This window comes from Leptonychotes weddellii, chromosome 2, assembly GCF_054177405.1.
Source record: "Leptonychotes weddellii isolate Sample4059 chromosome 2, ASM5417740v2, whole genome shotgun sequence".
Lineage (NCBI taxonomy): Eukaryota > Metazoa > Chordata > Mammalia > Carnivora > Phocidae > Leptonychotes > Leptonychotes weddellii.
In genome coordinates this window covers 21,159,334-21,178,289 of record NC_138370.1, presented here as the reverse complement: position 1 = coordinate 21,178,289, position 18,956 = coordinate 21,159,334, and positions in this window count along the sequence as shown.

Sequence of the window (18,956 nt, the reverse complement as noted above, 5' to 3'; positions counted from 1 at the left end):
GCACACACGGATCTTGGCTTCTATGATAAGTCAGAAAAATCAAGGAGACTTTATGTAAAAGCACTAATTTTGTTGTGTATTTTTATTGAAGTATAATTTCTTAACAGTATAGTATACAAATCACAAGAATATAGTGGATTTTGACAAGTGCACATGTTGGTGTCACAGTCATTCAGTCGGTCATTATTTTTAAGTGCTCAGATTTCTAAAAGCACATTAACAGGCTAATCTAGTGTCTCCATTATTTTCAGGTAAAGCTGTAATATTTTTTTTCTTTTAAAGGCCAGATCAGATTTTGGAAAAGTTGATAAATAGAGAAGGGATAACAACTTGCTTCTTTCCAGGCCAAAGCGTCTTATGAGTTTGAGCTAGATCTGGACCCACTCTTCAGAAAGAAATAGATCTTGGGGTAAACCAAATTTCCTTTAACTTTTGGTACCTTGAAGCAACTCATTTTTAAAAAATACTTTCTAATTTTTAATTGAGTTTCTAATAATCTTTATTGGACCCACTCCCCCCCGCCCCACTATCCTATTAAGAAAAAAAAAAAGCTGTGGCCTTTTGATAAAAGGTCTGAAGAACTCTGAATGTTACAAATTTCATGAATGTTATTTCTGATGTACAATTTTTATTCAAGAGGGTACTAAATTTTATTTTATGATTTTATTTATTTATTTGACGGGGGGGGCACAAGCAAGGAAAACAGGAGAGGTTAGAAGCAGACTCCCTGCTGAGCAGGGAGCCTGATGTGGGACTTGATCCCAGGACCCTGAGATCATGACCTGAGCCGAAGGCAGATGCCTAACCGACTGAGCCACCCAGGTGCCCCGGTACTGAATATTAGATAGTACTTTCAAAATCCTAAAACCTCAGACTAATTTGAGGTACTTGCTAAAAATGTAGTTCCCACCCCACTCCATCTAGTTAAATTAGATCTCAGAGAATCTGCATTACACCAAATGGCTCTGAAGCTGGGAGAGCTGGAAGACTCTTTGACAAACCCAGACTTAAGGGGACCCAGGCAACAGCCCTAATGAATATCCAATAATGCCAACAACCACGCAAAATTATTCATTTTTTCCCTTTTTAATTCTATTGGCATCCTTCTGATGGACAGGCTCTGAAGTCCACAGAGATAAGCCTGCGAGCTTGCACTCTGGCAGCATAGTTGTGTGGTTGGCTGTGGAGTCAAATGGGCTTAAAGCTGGGCTTTGCCACTTACCAGCTATGTTACTTGCCCTCTCTGTGACTTGGTTTTTCATCTGTTAAGATGGGAGTGACATTTTTTAATTTTGCTAATAAATTTTTCTAAAGGTTATCAGGATTGAGGAGGGGCAATGACAGTGCCTACCTCATACTGTGGGGAGGATTAAACAAGTTAATACAGGCCACGAGTTTATTTGTAACCCCCAAATCAATACCTATGGTACTTCCATGGTCAGTCTCAGACACATGGAATGCTGAAGAATGTGTGTTGTGATGTGCATAGTCTCAGTTGAGATTGAACAAGACTGACACTCTGCCTTCTTGTTTCCGCTTTCAGACTGTAAACAGTGTCAGTTTTGAAGTCTATTTAGTGCCACGTTTTTGCATTTTTGTGTCTTTTGTTAGGGATTCTGCTGTTTAAAATGGCCCCCAAGCATAGCCCTAAAGTGCTGTGTAGTGTTTGTAAGCACAGAATGCTCTGATGGACCGTATAGGGAAAATACATGCATTAGATAAGCTTTGTTCAGGCACAAGTTTTAGTGCTGTTGGCCATGAGCTCAATGTTAATGAGTCAACAATAACTACTAAACAAGGTGTCTTTAAACAGAAACACACATAAAGCAAGTTATGTGTTCATTGGATGAGTACGTTGTGACTGTAGGCTTGCAGGAACCTACCCTTGAATCTCCTCTAGGAGCAATGGTTCAGTATTCGCTGATTCAGTATTCACTGCGACTTTATAGAACATAATTACCACAAATTAAGAGAACTGGTTGCCTACTAAGTAAAGCACTTAAAGTGTTGCCAGGCTACTGCTACAGAAGTGTTTGTTAAATGAAGAAATCCCTGACTGTGAGTTTATGGAGTTCAGATACCATCTTTAAGAGGGCTGTAAAACGGATCCAGTAGGAAGCAGGAGACTAGGTGTCTCTGCGGTCCTTCTAAGGAAAGTCAGGGATCCAGGGAAAGAGAATTATAACGGGCTATGGCAGATTTGGCAGATGGAATTCCCTCAGGTTTTAAGGCCCTCTATAAGCGCTGGGGCTGCTTTAAGCAGCAATCAGAGATGCTGCTGGGAAGGCAGTGTGGTTCAGAGGTCTGGTGTCTGTCTGATCATCAGAATCTGAGGCTGAGCATCCAAATCACCAAGTGGGCTTTAGAAACATCTGCTAGGCAAATTTCCCCAGCCTCACCTCAGAAGTTCTGATTCAGAGTTTCTAGAGGTGGGTCTACACGTAGGTAGCCTTGAGCAGCTCCCCACCACCAGTCCAAAAACAGCACTGGGAGCCACTTGGGTGAGAGAAAGAACTCCTTTGGAGTAGGACAGGCTTGGTTTGAATCCAGCTATATGGCCTTGGGCAGGTGACTGAAATCAGTGAGCCTGGGTTTCAAGTGAAAATGATAACTCCAACCTTGAAGCATCATTGCTGAGAAAAACCAGAGAATGTATGTAAATTTCTAGATCTGATGTCTGGGGTATTGTAGATATCCAATGTTAATCTTCCTTCCTATTATTTCATCCCTAACTGCTCTTCCCACGTCTCACTTTATATTTGGAAGTGACACTCCCCCAGGAAGCACAGGGTTATTTCCCAGCAGGGTGGAGAATTTGCAGCACCCCTTCCCTCTGGCACGGCTCACACACCTGGCTTGGAACACATGGATATGAGGGCACCTGAGCAGGAACTGGGGACGCAGCCCAGTCTCGTTTTCCTCGCAATTTTGGCAACCCAGGGAAGCCTGCCACAGGCTGCATTGCTGGTTTGAGTGTGAACCGGAAAGAAAGCACTCCTTCCTTGGGTCTGATGTCAGCCTTCCTTAGGAACTTGATCTGGAGCCCCAGGGGCTTTGCAGATGTAATTGGTGGACTGAGTAAATGCAGACGGGCCAGGTGGGTAGCGTGGGCGCTGGAGCACAGGTGGCCACCGGCCTGAGCTGCATCTGGCACCAGCTGAAGCTTCCCCAGAGTCATCTGCAGGCCCTCCGGGCCCCATCTGTTTGCCACTGTCCAGGATGCAGGCCCCGAGGCCGTGAGCAACAGCTCTGTGCTACAGGATGAGCTGTCCTTACTGCGAAGACCTATGTAGCCTCCTCTGTTTCCTCCCCTTCCACCGCTAACATCTTGTCCAAGCCTGTCTCCCTCCCTGTTTCCTCCACCCTCCCCCGCCCCCCAACTCCTACCCAATCTCCGAAGTCTCACATTTCTTCACGTCACTCCCAGCCTTTGTCATTCGTGTTTTTGCTGGATCTTGGCTAAGGGCTCTGCAAGTTTTCTTCCTCCTCTCTAGTGGCAAAGCCATAACTGCCAATAAAAGCAATTTCCTTCTGACTCTTTGGCAGAGTGAGATTAGGCCCCACATGGCTTCCTTTACATTCCCCTTGACTGGGTTTTGTTCCAACCAGTGTCCAGGGTTTGCTGAAGTTCAGTTCTGCCCAGTAGAAGGAATTATATGATCATTCATCAAAGTGCTTTAAGTGGAGTGGAATTTTCCTAAACTTTCAAGTATGTTCTGTTGACATCTTTCACCCTGACTGAAGAATAAGGACAGCTATAGAGGACAGTGGAGGGTTGAAAATTCACAAACGCATACATTATATTACCTGACCTTTCTTCAGGGCTAACTCTGTGTCAGGCCTGGTGTGAATAAACTAACTCATTTAATCATTTCAACACCCAAGGAATTAGGAACTATTAGGTACTTTCTTGATTTTACTGATGAAGATATTGACACATAGAGAGATTAAGTAACTTGAACAAGAGCCCAAAGCGTGGAAGCAGCAGTGTCAGGATTCGAAACAGAGCAGAATGTCTCCAGAATCAGGACTGTGACCCCTTCACTAAGTGGGGCTCTGAAATAGCACTTTTCAACCTAAAAGACCACTGAACCTCAGGGTTCCTAGATACCCTGGGGACTGTCAGGGGCAGGAAGTACCAAATTTGGGGGGCACCTGGTTACTCAGTCTCCTCTCTTCCCAGCCCATCTCCCCTGGTGTCTGCTGCAACCACAACCCTTCTGCTTTTCTCTCTTATATACAGTGGACTTCCATGTAAGTCTTAGCTTGAAAGGGGGATCTGAGGGAAGTGTGTAGCTCATCTGACGGAGTACCATTAGTCCGGGACAGTTTGGTTGGTATTGATAACTCTGGCACCTAGCAGGAGATCTGGTATTTGGTGGCTGCCTAACAACTGTTTGCTGCATGAGCAAATGATGCTGCCCACCCCTGCCTTCCCTTCCTCCATAGCAACAAGGAAATGAGCACAGGAAGGGGAAGAGTGTGACAGAGCAGCAGAATGCAGCAAGTATGGCCCTGGGAGTGCCCTTTCAGGACTCTGCCACTCCTCCAGTGAACTCAGCAGGCCTCGAGGGCCTCACCTGTGAACTCTGGGTGTTGGACTAAAAACCTCGAGTTTTAGTAGAATCTTACATTTCTGTGAGTCAACAGCAAGGACACCAGAACTGGGAGCCAGTTGAGCATCAAAGGTGTCAATCACATCTCTTATCTCTAGCAAGGGAATCCTCCTTCCTCCAGTGAGTGCACAGGGCACACTGTTTGATGTTATCTCTCAGAGCTCGCCTGGGGGAAAATTCATGTTAAACCTCCCAAGGGAGGAAACAGACATGTATATACAGTTATTTTTAAGTATAACTGGCTCAAGGAGGCTACACGAGAATGACACCATTAAGAAGGTTCTGTCTACAGAGACAACACTGAAGAAAGAATGACACAGGCTGAAAAGTGATGAAGCACCTTCAGGAAGGCCCCACCGTCACTTTGTCAGAAGCAGTAACAAATACAGAGACACTGCCAGTCAAATCACATCCCCCAGACTCCTCGATACACACTAACAGTCAAATAGATCAACACTGACCTGAGAGAGGGAGAAGCAGTCCTCGTCAGAAGCATTAAGACAATTTTTAAAATCATTTCGTTTACAACAGATTTAGAATGGGACTCTTTCTGCTTTACTTTTAGGTGAGGCACCCGTATTAGTTTCCCGTGGCCACTGTAACAAATGAGCCCAAACCAGGCGGCTTAAAACAACAGAAATGCATTTTCTCACGGCCCTGGATGCCAGAAGTCCCAAGTAAGTATCACGGAGCCGAAGTCAAGGCATCAGCAGGGCTGTGCTCCCTCAGAAGGCTCTAGGGCAGGGCAGGTGTGTTCTTGCCTCCTTTAGCTTCTGGTGTCTGCTAGCATTCCTTGCCTTGTGGCCACAGCTCTCTCAACTCTATCTTCCTGGTTACATTACCTCCTCATCTTCTCTGTGTCAAGACTCTTTCTGCCTTCCTCTTACAAAGATACTTATGATTGCATGAAGAGCTCACCTGGATAATCCAGGATAATCTCGAGATCCTCAATTTAACCACGTCTTTTGGTATATAAGGTAATATTCATCTGATATCTTTGGGGGACATTTTTCAGCTGACTACAGCTCCTGAAGGCCACTGCAGGACTCAAAAACCATCCAAAGAGGGAAAAAGAAGAGTCAAACACCAAACACCATCACCCACCTGGAATCACCCACCTATATAAACAGAAGTGGATGCTGAAGAGGCCAGAGAGGGTCATCAGGATGCTGCTCATTTCCCACCCCCCAACCCCCATGGAGGAAGACAGAGAACTGTCCCCTTCTCTAGGCCATGGAAAGTGCTGCCAGGAATAGAGTGGAGCTCGGTGACAGAGTTTTAGCTTGACTGCATCCCCCTTGAGTGTGCAGCTGCACTGGCCTGAGCAGGAGGAGCCAATGGATAGAACAGAGGGATTGCGGGAAGTGTAAAGTGCTGCTCATGGCCCCCTCAGGCCCTGGAAGATCCATGTGGCCTCCAAAAGGGGCACTGTGATCCAACAGAAGGACTTACATACAGAGGCCCCAAGACGGAGGGAGGAATTATCATAAGGACCTGCCCGGAGGAACAGCACTGCCCCTACCATTAGGTTTACAACCCAAAAGTGCCCCACACAGAGAGAAGCAAAACCTGTCATCTGCCATGCCCCATGTGTGATCCCTTGTCTGAGTACATCTGTGCCCCTCCACAAAGATTTCTAGCCCCTTCTCACACCTCCTTGCCCCAGCTTCAGCCTCAGAGAAACCAGAAGCAGTTTTGCGCAGCAGGAATAGGAGGGAGAATCCTAATGTCAGACCTTAAACCCAAGGCAGGCACAAAATAGGAGGAGAAAAGTTTTAGCTTTGGATGAAGTTTTCAGTTTTGAGGTCTACGCTGGCCTGGCCATTTTAATTATTGAAATGCTTCATTTTCAAACTGAGACTCATTTTGGAACTTAGAGAACCCAGAGGACCCTTTATTACTAACAGAGACAAAGTCATTGGACCTGCCTGAGTTTCCCCCCAGCAATGTGGAATAAGCCAGCCCACAGAATTACCAAATGGATTTGAACACACCAGGGAGAAAATAGAGTGGTTTTCTGCATGTGCCTCACTAAGTCTAGCCCATTCACTGTGATGTTTGGATTTCTTTTTATCCTTTGGTCTCTTTTTATTATTTAGGGCAAAGAGCTAGATTTTGCCCATATTCCTAAGCCTCAAGGGAAGGCCACAAAGGACATGTGTACCAACCAGAGCTGCCCAGGTCCTTCTATTTTCAAAAATGAACCGCACGAATCACCTTCACAATGTACGTCCTTAAGCCATGAATTGCAAGGATTTCTGGGTCAGTGGGGAGTCCCTGTGTTTCCACAATTAGATGAACCACTAATCTCACTAACTTAAAGAGCTGCAGTTCATTTGGCCTCCAAATGCCATCCTGTGGGCCCACAGGTTTCAATATAGCATCTTTCTCCAGCCTGGGGACAAAGTTCCCTGTTTTACTCATTCTTCCAGTGCTTGGGAATCCCCGTGCCTTTCATTACCCTTTGTACCACAAATGTGGTCATCTCTGCATTTATCTGCTCCTAATGTTAAGCAGCCTTAACAGGTGGAGCAGATAAAGAAGGGCCAGGATGGAATAAAAGCGTTTTAAACCAGGCTTCCCTCTTCCATTTCTCTTCTTTGTAGACTCAGGCAGTGAACTTGAAATTTGAATCAAGGTGATAAACAGAATCATGGTTTCCCATAACCTCTGGTAGACCCGAGAGCATCCTCCTTCCTAGTGGCAGATGGTGTCCTGAGCACAGGCCAAGACACAATATGGAAACATGCAAATGGCACCAGGTTAGAAGTCGGGAGACCTGTGATGTGCTCCTGGACCATAAACTCACTGTTTTCATGCCATTCTTCATCTGTGCTATGGGCATATGACCCAGCCTCATGATCTGTCTAACCAGGCTGAGAAAAGCCAATGGATCAAGGACTTGGAAAGTGCTGATACCGACATTCAGTAGTGTGAAAGGAGCTGATTGTCCTTCTGATGGAGGTGGTGATGAAGAGCTCCAACTTCTCTGTGAGGATGATGATTGATCACACTTATTTAACTCCAATCATATCTGTATCCTCGGGAGAATGAGGTGAGGGCATTAAGTTACTAGGACAAAGAAACTGGACAGAAGATAATCTAACAAATACATGCACACACATATGGGAAAGGATATGTGCACGAATGTGTAATATTTTTAAAAAGCAGAAGCACAAATGATAACCCACTTGGCATATTGTAGCAGGTGCACTCTAAGCCAGCAGCAGGGGAAGCTGGGAGACAACTCAGTTTGCATCCAGAACCTTGAGAAGCCTCAGGAATTGGCAGCACAGTTACCCTTGGGAAGTGAGGGTGAATGCAGGGCCAAAAAGGGAGGAGTTTGTTAAAAGTCTATTTACAAAGCAGTGAGGTGCACAGTCCTCTTCCCAACACAGGATTCCCTGCGCCCACCCCTGCCCCCAGGAGATTAAAGTCTTATTCTCCAGGGAGGACAAAACAGAATCTATAGACCAGTGACCACCACCAGCTGCGGGCAAGAATACTTGGTTGAAAACAGGAGGATTAACTGAAATATGCCCAACCTTCCTCCCTACTTCAGAAGTGCTGGAATCCTGGGTAACCCTCTCCAGAGAGAAGACTGGAAGATCCTTCTCTGGGGAATACAATCAGCCTGAGAGAAAAGACCCAAAGACACTGAGCTTGGTTCCCCACGGAGATGCACCCCGAAGCCAGCTAGCCGCCCCCAGGTACATGGTTCCCAGGACGATGCTTAGGCTTCCTCTAACACCCAGGAGCAGGCATCCAAGGGCCACAGGACATCTGAGGCAGGTCTCAGATATGAAAAGCAGATTCCAGGAAAGATAAACAGAAAAAAGCAACTTGGAGTAAACAGAGACTATGCAAGGACGTGAGAATTACTCCCCCACCCTTGTCAAAAACAAACAACAAAAAAATTGATTGTTATCATTCCCAGAGAGATAACAACAGATATTACAACTTAGAAACAAGCATGGAGTTGTTTAAGAAAGGAAAGCATAACCATGTAGTGAGCGTACTACACAGCTCAGCCGAAAACAGTGTTTACATAATCTACATAATGTAATCTGGTATGATATAATAAAAAGCATGGTGCAACTATATAGAAATGAGCAGGCATGGGCGGTAAAATCTCTGCCGTCATCTTCCGTGTGGGAAGAGCTGAGCTAATGCTTAAAACTAAAAAAAGCAAAAGCAAAAGTCCCATTATAAACAATCATGGTGAGAGACCTACACATACATATGAAAAGAAAAAGTAAAACCACTGAAAGTGATAGCCTTGAGAAGAGGAAACAGGACAGCTGGGGCTGCTGGGGGACTCACAGAATGGCATTTTTGGTAATGAGCTCAGAGAACTATTTGATTCTTGAGACCATGTGTATTTTATTTTTTATAAAAAATGACAACCAAAGTCCAAGAGCTTGGGCTCTGGCATCAGGCTGCCTGGATTAGTCACTGGTCCTCATCCTTGAATCCTGTAGGACGCTGGGCAATCTACTTAACTTCTGTGGGCCTGAACTGCCCCCCCTCACATGTCTAGGTACCATCACAATGGCACTGCCTTAGGGAATTGTTGGGGGATAAAATGGGATCATGTGTGTAAGGCATGTAGTATGGGCTTAGTATGGCACATAATATGGGCTCAATAAATGCTGCCTAGTGTTTTCCCACCCCCGGGGATCTGATTTCACCGGGCAGTGGTGAGGCTTAGATATAGGGGTTTGAAAAGCTACCCAGGGGATTCTGACACATGAAGGAAAACCAGTGGTCTCCAGCCTAGAGAAAGTGACGGGGGAATCTAAAAAATAAGTGATTACTGGATGTTTCATTGTCTGTTCTCCCACTTGGGCCCTAAAGCACCCAGATGATAAAGAAATGGAATGCTAGCATCCCAGTGATTCTCATTTTTCGAAACAGTAAAAGTTGACAGAAATATTGACTATACATAGAAGTTTTCTAAATTAAATCCCACTGGCTCACTGAATGAGGTTTGATTTCAGTCATAAATTTTCAAAGGAAAATGCTGACCCTAAGACATACTAAGACAGGTTTCAGAATACAGCAAAAATTTTAAGGGTACATAATTTAAGCATAAAAAACTATTATGAAAAATACTAATAAGCTCTAAGCTTTTGGGGGGCTCAACTATTGGCGTCTTTACAACACTCAGATTGAACCAACACCAAAAGCTTGGGAAAAAAATCAGTTTATCTTTAGAGATGTACAGGCCTGCCTCAAATTTCCAGGTTTAAAAATGGCATCACTCCAACACAACTCAAAGTAGTTTAAGCAGAAGAGGGAATGTGTAGGCTCAGTAGCTGGGGAGGCTTCTAGGATAGTCAACAGAATGAGGGGAAGAGCAGAGGGAGCAGCACCCTAGAGGCCAGCACTGGAATTCACTGTGCTCTCCACGTTCCGGGGTCCCCTGGATGTGTGGGGTACAGCAGTGAAAACAGCAATACAAAACTGAGAGATAAATACATGCAAAAATAAAAAGATATCCACCTCAGAGGATAAAGATTTGTTCAAGAGCAGTGAGGAGGCCAGTGAGCTCCAAAGAGGAGGGGACAGCAGATTGCAGGGTAAACCACTCTAAGACTTTGGCTTTACTCTGAGTGAGATGAGAATCCTTTGAAGGATTCAGAGCGACAGGTTGTAATTAATGTTTCAAAACTTTGTGCAAGCAAACAACCAAATGACCTCTTTGCTGTATGCAAAACTGAATGTGGAGAGGCAAAGCAGCAGCAGGGGGACACGTAAGAGGTTACTATTTTCCAGGGGAGACACTGTGCTGGTTGGACTTAGGTTGTCATGGAGGAAATGATGAGATGTTATCACGTCATCCAGGTCTAGTTCTACTTCAAAGGTGGGGATGAAAGGACCCGCTGATGGATTCTGCTGGGCTGCAAGGAGAGCGAGACGTGGTTGATTCCCTGCTACCAGGACTCTCTCCCTCCCCATGCATCCTCTGAATGCATCAATCCATCTTTCATCTCTGCCTGTCTTTGGCTTCATTCTAATTCTCCACATGGCAGGAAATAACACAGTGCCCAAGAGCTCCAAATTCATACCCTCCCATTTACAACCATGGGAGTATATCTGTACATCAGACCTTAATAAGGTCCTGTTTTGGTCATGGGCCCAACCCTTGGATCAGTCACTGTTGTCAGCAAGATGCATTTCATGACTGTCTGGACCTAGAATACACACTTATCCCCGTGAGTGCTTACTCCCCCAGGGTAATATGGCATGTTTCTGGGATTGCACAGTTAGGAGAAGCTTTCCAGGTATGCAAACAGTCTAACCCATGCCCCCCACCCCAACAAAAACCAACTTGCTTCCCCTTTGAGTTTTCGCCTCTTCCTCAGACCCTGAAAGCTCTTCCTTTCCCTGAAACTCAGAATAGCTTCCAACATGGGGCACTCACCTCAAAAGGCATATTGTTCTTTCATTACCTAACAGTACAAAATCAAATTAAAAGTCACAGTAATTTTATTTTTTTTTAAAGATTTTATTTATTTATTCATGAGAGACAGAGAGAGAGAGAGAGAGGCAGAGGGAGAAGCAGGCTCCCAAGGAGCAGGGAGCCCGATGTGGGACTCGATCCCGGGACCCTGGGATCATGACCTGAGCCGAAGGCAGACGCTTAACCATCTGAGCCACCCAGGCGCCCAAAAGTCACAGTAATTTTAAATCTGGCCTCAGGATCCAGCTTAGTCTGTCATTCAAAAGCAGGTGGAATAGGAAAGGGGGCAAAGAGAGAATTTCGAATTCCCCCTCCCCAGCTTAATTGTTGAAAGAGTCTCTCTCAACTGCTTTCACAAAAAGCTGCATAGAGAAGCACTTCCAGTCAGTTTTCTGAGAGTCCTGATATATTTTAGAGCAAGATGTGCCTGGTTTTTTGTTTTTGTTTTCTTGTTTTCTTGTTTTTATCTTACCTAGGGCTTTCTGCACTCTTTGTCAGTTAAGAATTCTTGGCCCCAAACCAGCTCTACCAGTAGCATTTGTGAGTTTTGGGAAAACTCTGCTGAAGAATTGAGGACATAGGCCACAGTCTGAAAGTATGTCAATGTGGCAATTTAGGATCTTGGAATGTTTGTTTAAAAAAGTGGCAGGGGGCCCTGTGTGGCACTGACTGTCCGTCCACATGAACGTTCAGTAACTGCTGCCATCAGTCTGATCAGTGGTCCCACCAAGGCTGCCCTCTTTATCCTTCCTTCTGGAACACCTGCTCCCACACTCACTGAGAGAGAACTGATCTCTGTTGACGATTTTCCCTACCCCAAACAACCCTGGGCTGTTCATGGTAAATATTACACACTAGTGAGGTTTTATTGATCCCTTTTTCCCAGACATCCCTCCGTCTCCTCCCACCCCAGCCTCATTTTTGTTCGTCTGCCACCTGGAAGCAGCAAACGCTGCTCCTCTTGCTTTTCTGCATACCAGAGGCAGTGATAATATTTACAGTGGCAGCGAAAGGCCCTTCCTGCTGTCTTCACAGCCCTGGCACTCAACGGTGCTGGGACCCAGGGAGAGCCGAATACAGAGCAAGGGCTCCTTCCCTCTGCATGCCCAGGGAGGTGTTCAGCTCTGACCCAAATGCCAGGTGTGATCCTGCATAGAAGGCCCTCCTTTGGCCATCTGGGACATGGTAACCAGGGAACTCCCAGAAGTTTCCAAAAATGGAATGGTGTCCCTCTAGGTGTTCAAGGAAAGGTTAGATTTCCTCTTGGAAGAGAGTTATAGAGGAGATAAACACATCTGGTAGAATTTGATGAGTTGCCTTCAAAACAGATTTCATGTATCCCAGAGGGAACAAAGACAATCCATTAGGGTATAGGAAGAAAATATTATAAATTTATTTGTTTATTTTTAAATATAATTTTTGTATCTATTTCTAAATAAATATACCAGTATAGAAATATAAATACAGCATTTAAAAATGAATAAGCGTACATGAATTGAGGCTATATGCTGAAATTATTATTGTTTTGGGTAAATGATCAAAACAGTTTGAAAACCATTAAATTAGGAGATACTCATGTTCTTTTCTTACACTTAAATTCTGTGGTTCTGTGATTTTATGTCCTAGGACAAAGTCAGCCATGATAGATCTGATAAAGGGGAGGTGAAAACAGACAACTGGTCTCTGGGTGGCACCCAGATTCTAGTAGGGTTTCTGCCACCTGGGACTTTTGGCCCCCTCCCCACTCTCCTCCTCTATCCCCAGAGAAGAAGATGAGGGAGGTTACAGGCACAGGGCAGAGGATGGCCCTCATTACTGCCCATCCAGGGCCCCCTCCGTCATGGGGTTACAGCTCTACCAGGAATTGGGACCAGGCTGCATGTGACTAAAAGAAAATTATGGCTTCTGGTCTTTTCGAGACTGTACGACCTAGGTAGTACCATCTTATTCTAGTTCTGTTTAGGTTTTTGGCTGGATGCGGGCCACATCATGCCTAGCTTGGAACTGGAAAGTCCTGTCTATTGATCTTTCTGGCTCAACTCTGACCACTCTGTAGTTCTTCATTTGGGGTTTCAGATAGGCTTTTTCTCAACCTTCCACTTGTCTTTACTCTTTTGCCATTCGACTTTTCTCATTTACTTTTTCTTTTTATCATTTTTCTTCTTCCATTATTTAATTTCACCTTCCTCCTTCCTTCGGCTGATCCGAGGTCTGCCAGCTCCCTTCCAGCAGTACAAACCCCATTCCATCTGACAATCCTCTTGTAAAGATCATGTAGGGAGTCTGAACCTTCACTTCAGTTGCTCCGCATTCCCTTCGGTGCGTCTAACCTGGCCTCCCAAACACTTCCAGCCTCAAAAACTATGATTTTTCTTTTAAGATTATATTTATTTATTTGACAGAGAGAGATACAGCGAGAGAGGAAACACAAGCAGGGGGAGTGGGAGAGGGAGAAGCAGGCTTCCCGCGGAGCAGGGAGCCCGACGCGGGGCTCGATCCCAGGACCCTGGGATCATGACCCGAGCCGAAGGCAGACACCTAACGACTGAGCCACCCACGTGCCCCCAGCTATGATTTATGTATTTTTTTTAAAAAAAACCACAACTTAGATGTTATCTCTTCCAAGAGCCCTCCCTTGTTCCTTGTACACCATGCACACAAGCTAATCAAACCCGTCCTTGTACTTTCTGCACACTCTTTGTTTTTTTTATTGATATAACTGACCTATAACATTATATTAGTTTCAGGTGTACAGGTGTGATTCGATATTGGTATGTATTACAGAATGACCACCACAATACGTCTATTTAACATCTGTTACCATACAAAGTTAGAAAATTTTTTTCTTGAAATGAGACCTTTTAAGATCTACTCTCTTAGCAACTTTCAAATGCACAATACATATTACTAACGGTAGTCACCAGGCTGTATATTGTATCCCCAAGACTTACTTGTTTTATAACTGTAAAGTTGTACCTTTTGACCTCTTCTTCACACTCTTCTTTCACAACACCAATGAGGCTTGGTTGCAACAATATAGTTACATGTCTGTCTCGCTCTGCTGGTTTGTAAACTCATCCAAAGCCAAGGCTGAAACCCTATGCACAGCTCCCAGCACAGTGCCTGGTACAAAGCAGATTCCGAATAAATGCAGTGAAGGAAAGAAGGATATCTGAAGACAACTACTCTTGGCCTCCCCATGGATCCACTAGAATGTGGCCAACTGCAAAAGTCACAATAAGAAAGCTAATATTTATTGTGTGCTTTCAGTGAGAAACCAATTCAATATATAAGTAGTTAAGTGGAGACCACCAGACCAATTAATTATACACTCCGTGAACTCAGAAGCAGACTCCTCCCTACAAACTTTGAAAGAGTATGTTCCATGCTAAATGACAGTATCCTTCTTGTTTGGCTCTAATTGCCAGGTTGTTTCTTGGGTTCATTTCTGTCTTTTAATCACAGTTTACACATGATTGTTCCTGGACTGTATAGATTTAAAGTTTGCGCCTGGAACAGTGACATTTTCTTGTTCCTGGAAATTCACTGGAAATTTTCCAGTCACCAAACGGCAGAATCTAACTGAAACACAACTTTACATGAATACAGTTTTTTTCTTTTTCCTTCTCTAACAGGGACTATCATTTTTTTTTTAATAAAAGAATCAGCAAACTGAAAAAAAAAAATGCGAGGCACTAATTTCGATTATTAACTTCTCCATCTGATCCCGCATCCACAGCCAGGACAAATCACATGCTTTCTCTTGTATACTTTTTACATCTGGCGCTTGTTCACGTTCTCTCTTTCTTGCTCACTCACACACACACACAAACACACACACACACGCATGCACGCACAACCTGAAGCCATGCACCTTTAATTCCCAGACCATGAAAACTTTTGCACACGTGAATGCTCCTCTCTTGGCCTTATAACCAAGTCAGCCCTTACTACCCAAAGCTCACTGTTAGCAGCTGCTCAGAGACCAGCAGACCCTGAAAGAGTAATGGGCCAAAGCATGCCTGTCCCCCAGTCCCCACTCCCAGACTGACACACCCATCCCAGCAATGTGCTGTGAAGAAAAATCCTCTCACAAGGGATGGCAATGCCACACTGTCCTGTAACTTCAAAAATATATCCTTCCCTCTCTGGTCAATGCTACAATCACAGTCTCAGGAAAATAAAAATTGAACTGATACTTGATCCGAGTCCTAAGATTGTCAGCTACCTGAAAACCGAGACCCTGGGTGATTCAGAGCCTCTTTGGATCATGGTGAAAGGGAGCAAAATTGCATTTCCCCCTCTTTTTTGTTTTCTCTCTGATCTGCCCACTCTCCTATTCTCTTTGCTTCTATATAAGGTCATTGTGAGGACAGACGTGATAATGTTTGTGAAATGCCTTGAATTCCTACAAAGGAGGTTTATAAACTCAAAACACTATTGCTTTTTGAGATGCTATTTTTAGTGCTCTGCAAACACTGTTAACATATCTTTAGAGATAAAAAGAATCCTGTGGCTGGATGGTGGTGATGGTCACTAGCAATGTGAATGTACTTAATCCACTGTCCTGTTCACCTCACAGCTGTTTGGATGGTCAATTTCATGTTATGGGTATTTTACCAGAATTTTAAAAATATGTAAATAAAGAGTCAACAACAAAAACAGAGAACCTTTATATTACCTGACTGCTTAGAAAGCAGGTTTCCTGGCATCCATCCCCTCGGCATCCGTGTTTTGTCTATTGGCATCTGCTTGCCCTCTGATCTGTTCTCAAAACCTCACAGAGGCTGAGAGATGACTAAAGCTGATGGCCCTCCTCACCCCTTCCTCCCACATTACAGAGGAGGAATGAGGCTCATTTGGAACAAAATGGTCCACTACCACTCAAGGTTCCTAATTTCAGGTCTAAGTTCGTTTTCTTGGGGGAAAGTGGTACCTCATTCTGTGTATCATTTGTAGTAATAACCCACACTACTGATAACTATCACAATATAAATCTATAACCTCCTTCACCACACCACTCCTGGCTGGCCCTGGGAGAAGGGTGACAGAGACCAGAGCCCAGCATGCTGGCCTCCCTCAGGGAGCACACCTCCGAGGCTGGTGTTCTAGGGCTGACGGCCAGAGGGGCCACACACTGGAGGGTGCCTGATTTCTGGCCACCTGTCCCTTGGGTATTTTTGTTTTTGTTTTTTAATTTTTTATTTGACAGAGAGAGACACAGCGGGAGAGGGAACACAAGCAGGGAGAGTGGGAGAGGGAGAGAAGCAGGATTCCCGCTGAGCAGGGAGCCCGATGCGGGGCTCAATCCCAGGACCCTGGGATCACTACCTGAGCTGAAGGCAGACACTTAACGACTGAGCCACCCAGGCGCCCCTGTCCCTTGGGTTTTAGGTGACCAGCTTTCAATCCTGTACCGTCCCAGATAACTGAATACCAGGTGTCACCAGAAAATGGACATTTTACACCTGGGTTATAAACTGTCATCAAGGGGCTTTCAGAGAGGTTGACATAACCTCCAGCTACCTTGGCTGAGTGACGCCACGGTAACTCCACCTGGACCTTTGGGAAGAGCTCTCCCTGGAAACGGGTCTGCTGCACACATGATGTGATCCCCAGGCAGGGCAGAGTCCCGAGAGAGGGTGTAACACGGCTGCACTAGCGGCAGAGAGACTTTCAGAAGTACCAGTGGGAAGAGACCTTAGCAATCTGCTCCAACCCCCTCATTTCATAGATAAGGAGCTGCGGACCGCGGCAGGCAGGGTGCAGCCAGCAAGCTGTCCCAGGCTGCTGGCCAGTCGGCTGCGGCTAGGACTTCCCAGCCAGGCATTGAGCAGCCCGGGGCCAGCGCTCCTCCCGCCACACTCTTCCCCCCGGGGTGAGGGAGCCAGAAAGGTATGCTGGGGAGGCCTGGGCTTTGGAGCCAGGCCAGCCACACATCCCCCCTCCTCTCTCTCCCTCAACCGTTAAGGTTCGGGCAAGCCACCCCGCTTGAGCCCCAGTTTCCTCTATAAAATGGGCATGCGTAATAGTTCTCGTCTTTCAAGAAGGACCTAAGTGTTAAAATTAAATGATGTGAGTGAAGTGCCGCCATAGGTTCCGACAGAGTAAATGCCCCACAATGTAGCTAGGATTTAGTCCGTGACAGTCATCCCCCGATCCACGGGGGATACGTCCCAAGACCCCCAGTGGATGCCTGAAACCAGGCATAATAAAAAAAAAAAACCCTCTAGATACGATTTTCCCCCATACATACATACCCAGGCAAAAGTTCAATTTATAAACTAGACACAGTAAGAAATTAACAACAACAAATAAAATTGTACAACAAATTCTTGTACTGTACTCACCCGTCTTCTTGAGATGCCGGGAGGCGAAGATGCCGAGGTGAAGAGAGGAAGCGAAGGTGACTGACGTAGGCGTCGTGACGTAACCTTAGCGGCTCCTGACGTTATGACGCTGCAGCGTCAGAAGGAGGCGAATCTGCTTCTAGCCAGCCGTTGACTGCGGGTGGCTGAGACCGACCTGGAAAGCGAAGCCGGAGACCGCGGGCTGCAGGACTTGGGCCACCCGGCTTTCTGAGCATCATGGGCCTTATCCAGGGCAGGATTCCAAATGCACTGCGAGCCCAGCTTGTTGGATTGGGGCGCCTGACACCCGCGATGGTAATTAGATGATTTCCAAAAAATCGACGAGAGCAGCGAAGAATAAAGCCCGCACACTACCAGGTTGGAAAAAGAGAGGCTAGGCCCCATCAGTTGGCTTGAGGGACCCGGGCATATTAACGTGGTATGTGCCCTCCCCAAGCACGTGTCGAGGAAGATCCACAGAACTCTATTTCTTGGCTCTGGGGGGCACGCAAGGAATGCTGAATGGTTTAGTTGTCTCAGGACACAGTAACATAGGATCCACCCAGGCCAGTGGTCCTCCAAGTGTGGTCCTCCAACTAGCAGTACCTGGGAGCTTGTTAGATGCAGATTCTCCAGCCCCATCTTGAATCCAGTGAATCAGACAAGTCTGAGGATGGGCTCCTGCAAACTATTTACCAAACCTTCTAGGTGATTCTTAGACATACACAGTTTGAAGACCTCTGACCTCGGCCATTTATCCTGATTTCCTCATTAATAGCACTGTGGCTATCCATCTTAGCTGTACAGAAGTAGTCTGGTGCCAAGTCTGCAACTCAGATCGATTAAATCAGAATCTCTGGGATTGGACCCAGGCGCCAGCTTTTTAGAGACTCCTCCGGTAATTTCAGTGTGCAGCCAAGCTTGAGACCCACTGATTTGGAGCAAGAATTTTGAATGAAGCAGTAAGTCATTCATACCATTTGTGTGAATGTGATAGTGTGTGAGAGAATCAATTCAGAGTGCTAGGAGTCACCACCATTTCCTTTGCTCAGAGTTTTCGTGTTTGTTTTTCCCACCACTACTTCCTCAGTTGTTCACTGAGGGTTCCGTATCCCCAAGAGAAGTTCTGAGTACGCTTGATCCTCCTACCCATTCACCCACCTCTACTACCATCGAATTGTTCATGTTCCTGAATTCACTGACTAGTGTTAAGGAAGTGTTAAGGAAGATCCAGGAGGAGGCTCTATTTATTCTCTTGGAATCCACTGTGAATTTCTAAATTAAAGACAATTAGGTTTCCATCATATATGTGTCTCTTCTCTGTCAGATTTCATCTACAGTCCTTGTTATGTTGATACATTTTATTCAGCTTTTGGTTCAGATCAGCACCAAAGTAGGCTAATAAAGCCCTATCTGGTTTATGTTTTGTTTGGCCTTATGAAACACCCAAGTGTTTCATCTGGTAGAAGACTTAACATTCGAGACAATAGTTGGTCCTCAGCACGGTTTCCTTAGCTGGGGGAG